Raw genomic sequence first — 9268 nt, forward strand, 5'->3', positions numbered from 1 at the left:
TAGGGGAGGGAGAGGGTACCATCCCAGCAGAGGTGGCAGTGACCTCCCCTCTGGCCATGTGGGGGCCAACCCTGGGGGTAGCACACTGGAGTCCCCTCCCCTAGATGTCAGTCATGTGTACCTGTGGAGGATGCCCCGCTGCACGTAGGCTGTTGGTTCAAAGACCTGGAAGGTCGGTGGTGCGGCCGCACACCGGCCACCACACGGCCACCACCGGACTCCCTGCCATCCTGATGCACAGGGCCAGTAACTTTGGTCCAGGCGCCCTTGACAACACCTGTGAAACCTCGCTTGCTCCTCTTGAGGTGCGATGCCACACAGGCAGTGGTGCCCCCGGTGAATGAGAACTGTATGACTGGTGGATCACTTGGCTCATGTGCCGATGAAGAACACAGCTAGCTGTGAGAACTAATGTGAATTGCAGGACACATTGATCATCGACACTTTGAATGCACTTTGCAGCCCGGGTTACTCCCCCGGGGGTGTCTGGCCCCATCAAGGGTGTAGCTGGCAAGTTGAGAGAGCTTGTTGCAGGCTCTCCCATCCCCCCAGGGAGAGATGCAGACAGAGGAGAGGAGACCCCACCGCCTCGAATTGGGAAGCCCATCCGACGATGGGAGGGTGCAGGTGCACATCAGGCCCGACCCCCGGAGGCTATCAGTGGTACCACCATCAGGCTGCCCTCCTGGGTTGAAGCTCGAAGCCTGCCCGGTTAACATGCAACGGGGTTGCGTCAGCCGTCGTCCTCCACCACCCAGAGTCTGGGAGTGGGGAGAAGGTGCACAGGGGCCAGAGGAGGACGTATAGTTTGTCTGCCCCTGAGGCCCTCACCATCCCTCCCTCCGTGACCACGCTCGGTACTTGAACTCAGATCAGACATAGTGACCCATCGAATTTAAGCAATTTACTAAGCAGAGGAAAAGAAACTAACCAGGATTCCCTCAGTAATGGTGAGTGAAGAGCCCAGTGCCGAATCCCCACCCAGACAATGGATGCAGGGAAATGTGGCATACAGAAGTCCAGCTCCCCACTGCCAGCCAGGGGGCCAACTTCTTTATGATCGAGGCTCAGCCCGCGGAGGGTGTGAGGCCAGTGGTGGCCCCTGGTGCATCTGGATCATGTCTTCCCAGAGTCAGGTTGTTTGTGAATGCAGCCCAAAGTGGATGGTAAACTCCCTCTAAGGCTAAATACTGGCACGAGACCTATAGTGGACAAGTACCATAAGAGAAAGTTGAAAAGAACTTTAAAGAGAGAGTTCAAGAGGGCGTGAAACCATTCAGAGGTAAATGGGTGGGGTCCACGTGGTCCACCTGGAGGATTCAACTTGGCTGCCGTGCCGGCCACCCGGGCGCGGTGGATCCCCCTCCCCCTCCTTGGGGGTGGAGGATAGTGTCCAGGCTTGCCGGCCGCCGTCAGGCACAATAACAGTTGCTGCACTCAACCCCACCCTTGTGGCAGGGGCCAGGGCCCCCGGTTCCTGGCAGGACTGTTGACTGGGCTGGACTGCCCTCAGTGCAGCCTGACTGTTTCCCGCCACTGTGGCAGTGGGCTCACTCCAGGTGCCTGGGGTCTGCGATGACATCGGTGAACCACGTCTTGAAACACCCACCAAGGAGTCTAACAGGTGCGTGAGTCCAAGGGTGGGCAGGATACCACATAGTGCAATGAAAGTGAGGGCCGGCACCAGCTAGCAGAGGTGGGATACCACCACCCCACATGGGTGGTGCATCGCCGGCTCGTCTCACCCATCCAGTCGAGGAGGTGGAGCGTGAGCTCACCAGGTGGGACCTGAAAGATGGTATACTATGCCTGGGCAGGGTGAAGCCAGAAGAAACTCTGGTGGAGGTCCGTAGTGTTCCTGATGTGCAAATCGGTCATCTGACCTGGGTATAGGGGCAAAAGATTAATCGAACCATCTAATAGCTGGTTCCCTCCAAAGTTTCCTTTAGGTTAGCTGGCACTTGGTGGACCCAGTTCTATCTGGTAAAGTGAATGATTAGAGGTCTTGGGGCCGAAATGATCTCAACCTATTCTCAAACTTTAAATGGGTAAGAAACCCGACTCACTGGTTTGGAGCTGGGTGTGGAATGCAAGCTCCCAGTGGGCCACTTTTGGTAAGAGGAATTGGCACTGCGGGATGAACCAAATGTCAGGTTAAGGCACCCGATGTCATCGCTCATCAGACCCCAGAAAAGGTGTTGGTAATACAGACAGCAGGATGGTGGCTATGGAAGTTGGAATCTGCAAAGGAGTGTGTAACAACTCACCTGCTGAATCAAATAGCCCTGAAAATGGATGGCACTGGAGCATTAGGCTCAAACCCAGCCGTCACTGGCACTGTGAGCTGAGGGGCTTACACTGCGATGAGTAGGGGGGCCGCCACAGTGGTACTAAAGCCCAGAGTGAGGGCCTGGGTAGAGCTGCCATGGGTGCAGATCTTGGTGGTAGTAAAAAATATTCAAAAGAGTGCTTTGAAGGCCGAAGTTTAGAATGGTTCCATGTGAACAGCAGTTGAACATGGGTCAGTCAGTCCTCAGAGATAAGCAAGCACTGTTCTGAAGGGATGGGTGATGGCCTCCGTCACCTTTGTCCGATTGAAAGGGAGTCGGGTTCAGATCCCCAAATCTGGAGTGGCAGAGATGGGCACCTTGCGGTGTCCAGTGTGGTGACGCAAATGATCCTGGAAAAGCTGGCCAGGGCACTGGTAGAGTTCTGTTTTCTTTGTTAAAGGGCAGGATGCCCTGGAATGTGTTCGCCCCGAGAGAAGGTCCCACGCCCTGGAAAACGTTGCAGTTCCAGCGGTGTCAGGTGAGTTCTCACTGGCCCTTGAAAATTTGAGAGAGAGGGTGTAAGTCTCACACTGGGCTGTACCCATATCTGTAGCAGGTCTCCAAGGTGAACAGCCTCTGGCATGTTAGAACAATGTAGCTAAGGAAAGTTGGCAAGTCAGATCCATAACTTCGGGATAAGGATTGGCTCTAAGGGCTGGGTCGGTTGGGCTCAGGCATGAAGTGGGGCTGGGCACATGCTGTGGCTGGATGAGGCATCACCCCCTCACCATGCTCCCCCCTCCCGTGGGGGACAGAGGATGGCAACGATGACTCTGGATTGTCCCAGCTGTGGCAGGTGCCATTGCCGACCAGCATCCCACATTGTCCGGCAACTAGCAGTTGACTTAGAACTGGTGTGGACCAGGGGATTCTGACTGTTTAATTAAAAGAAGACATTGTGAAGATTCAAGATGTGTGTTGATGCAATGTGATTTCTTCCCAGTGCTCTGAATGTCAAAGTGAAGAAATTCAATGAAGTGCGGGTAAATGGTGGGAGTAACTATGACTCTTAAGTTAGCCAAATGCCTTGTCATCTAATTAGTGGCACACATGAATGGATGAATGAGATTCCCACTGTCCCTACCTACTATCTAGCAAAACCATAGCCAAGGAAACGGGCTTGGCAGAATCAACAGGGAAAGAAGAACCTGTTGAGCTTGACTCTAGTCTGGCACTGTGAAGAGGCATGCGAGGTGTCGAATAATTGGGAGGCCTTGGCCACCAGTGAAATACCACTACTCTTATCATTTTTTCACTTACCCAGTGAGGTGAGGGGGCGAGCACCACTTGAGCTCTTGCTTCTGGCTCCAAGCACCCGGGCATTTGAGTGTGACCAGCTCCGGTGACAGTGTCAGGTGGGGAGTTTGACTGCACAGTACACCTGTCAAAGAGTCACACAGGTGTCCTACGGTGAGCTCAGGGTGGACTGAAACCTCCCGTGGAGCAGAAGGTCTCCCAGGGAAAGAATCTTATGGCTTTCTGCAAAGAGAAGAAGTTGGGTGTCCGAATGGTCTAAAAATGGTGAGCAGTGTACGATAACCTCAGTAAATGGGTATCAATAATATTATTTTATAATTCAACATGTCCATCATGTGTTGTTGACTATCTTAACTGGGGCTTATTTTTGGGGTAGGGCTTATATCATGACCACCCTTGAAAACCATGCTAGGCCTTATTCTTTGGTTAGGTCTTATTTACAAAGAAATACAGTAGTAATGTCTTCTGATGGCAGCTGTATTCCTTCCTTTAACAGTAAGAAGTATGAAAGTCTGATGTCTAAGAAAAAGGAAACACTAGTTTTACAGGAATTATATCAACATATGATGTGTTAAAACAGACTGCTGTCAAAAATACTATTTTAAGATCCGTGTTAAAAACCACCTTGCATTTTTATTAAAAACAAGAAAACAGGATTCAAGTTGGTATTGTTTGTTTAACTGACAGCTTATTGAGTAAGAACAAAAGATGAACACTTTCACTCTTGTCAGAGCTTCATCAGATCTAAGTTATATATTTAAGTAATAGGTAATATATACTTTTTCATTTTCCCATATAAAAAGTCATGTAAATTACAATGAAGGTAATAATCCAAAAGCACAGAAACAGATCACATTCAGTGACAGTGATTGCACCAATGGTACATACCTAGTTTGCATTTTATTGTGATTGATGCTGTTTACTCTAAGAAAGTGCAAAAACCTGTTTATCTGGCTGTTATCAGCATGATAGTTATAGTGTCAAATAATCATGTAAACACCTCATCCTGCATTTTTGTTATATTACTATTGTATATAATAAGAGATGATAGTTGGATTCACTTCTGCATGAAATACTGTGATGCTAGAGGGAAGGAACATGGTGGCTATCCAAACTCAAAAATAATTATGCTGCTAAGGGCAGATGTGTAATTAGGACTTAGCAACAGTTTGAGGGTCTAGGAAGTAAACTCTAATAGCTGACATTTTTGACTGATCTTAATCTCCAATGATTTAGTATGGTGAACAATGTGAAATAAATGTTGGTAAGGAATAATAGAAATAGATTGAATAAAAGTAATGAAAATTATAAAATGATCGGCAAATGTGGGAGTTGTAAATTATATAAATATATCTGGGGTAAACTTAATATTACTGTAGTAGAGTATGACAAAATTTTGGAATGTCAAGGATATTGTAATTGTAATACAAAGGGAGTTGTTTATATTGCGACTTGTTTCACATGTTTACATTTTTACATTAGTAAAACTGGATGGAAGATAAAGAGCTGAATATATGAATGTTGTCATAATAGTAAAATGAAAAATTTGAATAGTGCTTGATTTAAGAACACATTAATTTGTAAAGGTTTCAAAATATTTTTGTTTTTATCCTTGAAAAGATACTCATTGATTCTAGCGCTGACTCATAGACTCATGGAAACCAGTTAGAATAATGGGAATTATTATGGCAGTTATGCCTGAATGCCATCCAGTCTGAATGACCCTGTATCCATCACTAGTATTCTTAAAAATGAGATCAGCTAAGTTGTGATGTTTAGTATGGTGATTGAGTTAGATTAATGTATATACATTTTTTATGTTAATTATATTATGCATGTAGTAACAGGAATTGTATACATTTGAAATGTTTAATGTTTTCCAAGTTATTGATGTTTAAATTACTGTTTTTCATTGGTCAATTGAGAACATTTGACACATTATGATGGTGATCCTTTTAAACTAGGTTTTATTTCATTGTATTAGATTCTGATAAAGTTCACTAGAATGAGAGTGCTTAATCTTTTTGGTTTTTAATAAACTCTGTGCCATTCATGATTATGCATAACTGGATTTTTGTTTTATATCTGGTTCTTCATTGAACACAATGGTTGCACATCAGTTTTGTTCTGTTACTAGCAAAGTGATCATTATACTGGGACATTGCAGTACTATGTGGTAAAATCAGGGACAGTAAAGAGGCATGGGGAGAGGGCAGTAGTAATGCCTTACATTCTATGATTTCTTTTATTCATTTGTTCACAATGAGAAATATGAGGTATATTCTCACAACAAAGTAGCTTTAATTACTGGGCAGGTGTGTGTGTGTGTGTGTGTGTGTGTGTGTGTGTGTGTGTGTGTGTGTGTGTGTGTGTGTGTGTGTGTGTGTGTGTGTGTGTCTGTGCCTGTGTAGACATAGATAGTTACATGGGCTCATAAGTCTGTAGATATATACTAGGCTAAAAAAACACTAGGGCCCTCATAAGCCCTACTGTGCAACCCCAATGTGACCCACAAATTATATTTTATTTTCATAGGAGTTTCCAGTTACCCATTCATTGGTTCAATTTGTCTTAAACAGGGAGGAACTCGGCTTTATATGGATGAGGAGCCTGTTACAGAGAATGGGATTTTTTTGAGAATCGTACTTGTCTCTCCATGGGGTCTATATTATAACATCGAATTCTACAAAGATCAAAAGTTATAATATCGAACCCTAAACACAGAAATCCAAAAACATCAAACAGTCAGAATAGCGAATTGTTTCCCAGGGAAAAATTTTGCTATTCCGAGAAACATACACACAACACAAACACACACAAAAAACAGCAATCCACACACATACATTTAAAATCCTACACCTAAACCTAAACTAAACTTTACATACACTGCTAGCTATCCACTTACCTTAACCCAACCCTAACCATAAGGTCCGTTACTATCGCACACTCACCTCACCTGCGCCCCAACCCTAACTCACCTAACCTAATTGTCTTTGATATCTGAGAAGTAGATGACAAAGAGGAGTAGGCCAAGCACACAGCCATGAGGAGGTCCACTGATGACTAGACTCTTTGTGGTGGTGACTTCACTGATTCTTACTTCCTGTGTCCTATCAGTGAGCCAGCTAGCTATCCAGTGTGTTATAAAGGGGTTTATATGTACTTAAATATATTTGTTGATACTGCCCAATTAGGGTATTGCATCAAATGCTTTAGCTAGATCTACGTAGGCAGTATGCACCATTTTTTGTCTCATCTACTGCCTTAGTGACCTTTTCAAAGAAGTCCACCAGATTCAGTAATCATAACCTTCCTTTAATAAAGCAAAACTGGGATGGATCCAGTGTCTGGAGGTCTCCTATGACCTTGTTGATAATTACCATGATAATTCTTTCCATGGCTTTGCAAATATGACTAATCAGACTAGTGAGTCTGTAGTTTCCATGATCTGTTGAAAGTCCTCCCCTATGAAGGATGATAACTGTCAAAGTCCTCCATTCACATAGCACAAAGCCTGTTTTAAGACTGTAGTTAAATCATGACTACAGGGATGCTGATAAGTTGCATTTTAGACTATTCAGGAGGCATCCTGTGATTTTACTGGGGACACCAGTTGTACATCGGCAGAATTCTTAGAATTTTCGCTCAGTCTAGGATAGTGCAACCTCTCCTCTAATATAGTGTATGCAATACCCTTTCCTTAGTACATCCTTAGATTTCTGATTTCTCATTTTTGGACTTCTATTATTTTGTTCTTTAGTAATGTTACTCATTGTGATGTTATTTATTTATTCATTTTTATAATGTTTTCTTTCAGTTATTATTCTATCTCCCTGTGCAATTAATTGTTTATAATAGTTGAGGATAAGATGTTATGAGTTACTGCTAGGAGTGTTATCAAAGTTGGTTTTATCACTAAATAAAGTGTGTTAATAATAAATAAATTAAATCTACACACACACATACACACACACACACACACACACACACACACACACACGCACACACACACATATATATTTACACATATACACACACTCACATATAAAAGATACAGAGTATTAAAAAATTAACCACACCCTTTACCCACATTTAACAGTGAAGACTACCTCATAATACATCTCAAACTTAACAGGTTGAAATACTAAGACAGCAAAACAACTTCTGCACTGGCTATATGACAATATAGCTCATGAAACCATTATAATTGGTGACTTTAACAGAAACTGTGACACAAATACCTCATCAATGAATCTATTTGGTTTCTCACAAATAATAAAAGATACAACCAGGATACATAAAACACAAGCAACAAATCCATCTTAGACTAGATTCTTACAAACAAACCAAATAACATAAATTCCTCTCTCTGCTTTCCTGATAGTATCAGTGACTATCTACCAACTTATGCTGTCAGAAACCATCCTAACAAATGCAAATGGGTAGCCTACAAACAGGTGTGAAATATAAAATACTTTAATTCTAGTGACTTTTTCTCCACAATCAAGCTCTATGACTGGAATTTCCTAAAGACCATGACACTAGATGATGCTGTAACCCATTTCAGTAATACTTTCCTAAACATTCTCAATAGCCATGCACCATTCAGAACTAAAAGTGTCAGGTCAAACCCTGCAGCCTGATTAACAAAATATTCCAAGCAAATACGTCTTCAAAGAGACAAAGCATGGAAAGTATGGCACAAAACCAAAACCCAGGCCAACTACCAGCACTTCAGATACTTAAGAAATCTTGTAAAAAAGTTAATACACAAGGACAAAAAAATCCTATTTCACCAACCTTCAGTAAACACACCCAAACAGTCCCCACCTAATTTGGTGCCCCATAGACAAACTACTACACTATGGACAAAAAGCTACTCTCACACCAACAACCAATAATGAGAAAGACAATACAGTCACCCAGTTCAACTCCCACTTTATAGACTCAGTACTCTCTCTTACTAATGAAAGCTCTCACACCACCCTTGCTACCCCAACCTTATCTAATAGCAATACTATAGCCTTCTGTTTCCAACCAGTCCCAACTAGAATTATAAAACATTCCTACAAAAACTCAAATCAACAACCTTAGAAGCAGACAACCTACCAAAAAAGTACATATAACTCACTTCTGAAACTCTAACCTTCCCTGTTTCTATACTAATTAACTGATCCACAACAGAAAGCCATGTCGCAGGATATGGAAGAAATTTCTCATAAGTCCACTCATGAAGGAGAAAATTCAACTGACTTATCCAACTATAGACCTATAGCTATACTACCACCACTATCAAAATTATTAGAAAAATGCATCTACTCCCATCTCCTCAGATATCTTTCCCCATATTAATCTTTTCTATGTGATCCAACATGGCTCCTGCCCCAGTCATAGCACATTTACTGCTCTTGTTAGCTTTACCAATGCTATCGACCACAACAGAAATAATGGCCACCTAGTATCAGCACCCTTCTTGGATCTGTCAAAGGGCTTTGACACAGTTTCCCATGAAAAACTTCTCAGTATTGCCGCAGTTGACAATATAAACACTGAAACTGTGACAGAAGCCAAATTACTTGGAGTACTTCTAAATGACAAACTCATACATGACCAACATATTCTCCAAACTATCAAAAATACACAGAAATAAACTTTGGCTCCCTGTATAGATAAAATCAATG

The 9268-nt window shown here is 43.0% G+C and overlaps 1 pseudogene; it reads left to right on the plus strand.

The window, feature by feature from the left end:
- The first annotated feature begins 347 nt into the window (after positions 1–347).
- Positions 348–488, plus strand: LOC122809807 (annotated as a pseudogene).
- The last annotated feature ends 8780 nt before the right edge of the window (positions 489–9268 follow it).

The sequence above is a fragment of the Protopterus annectens genome, chromosome 8.part0 (assembly GCF_019279795.1).
Source record: "Protopterus annectens isolate FY-2018-M chromosome 8.part0, PAN1.0, whole genome shotgun sequence".
NCBI lineage: Eukaryota > Metazoa > Chordata > Ceratodontiformes > Protopteridae > Protopterus > Protopterus annectens.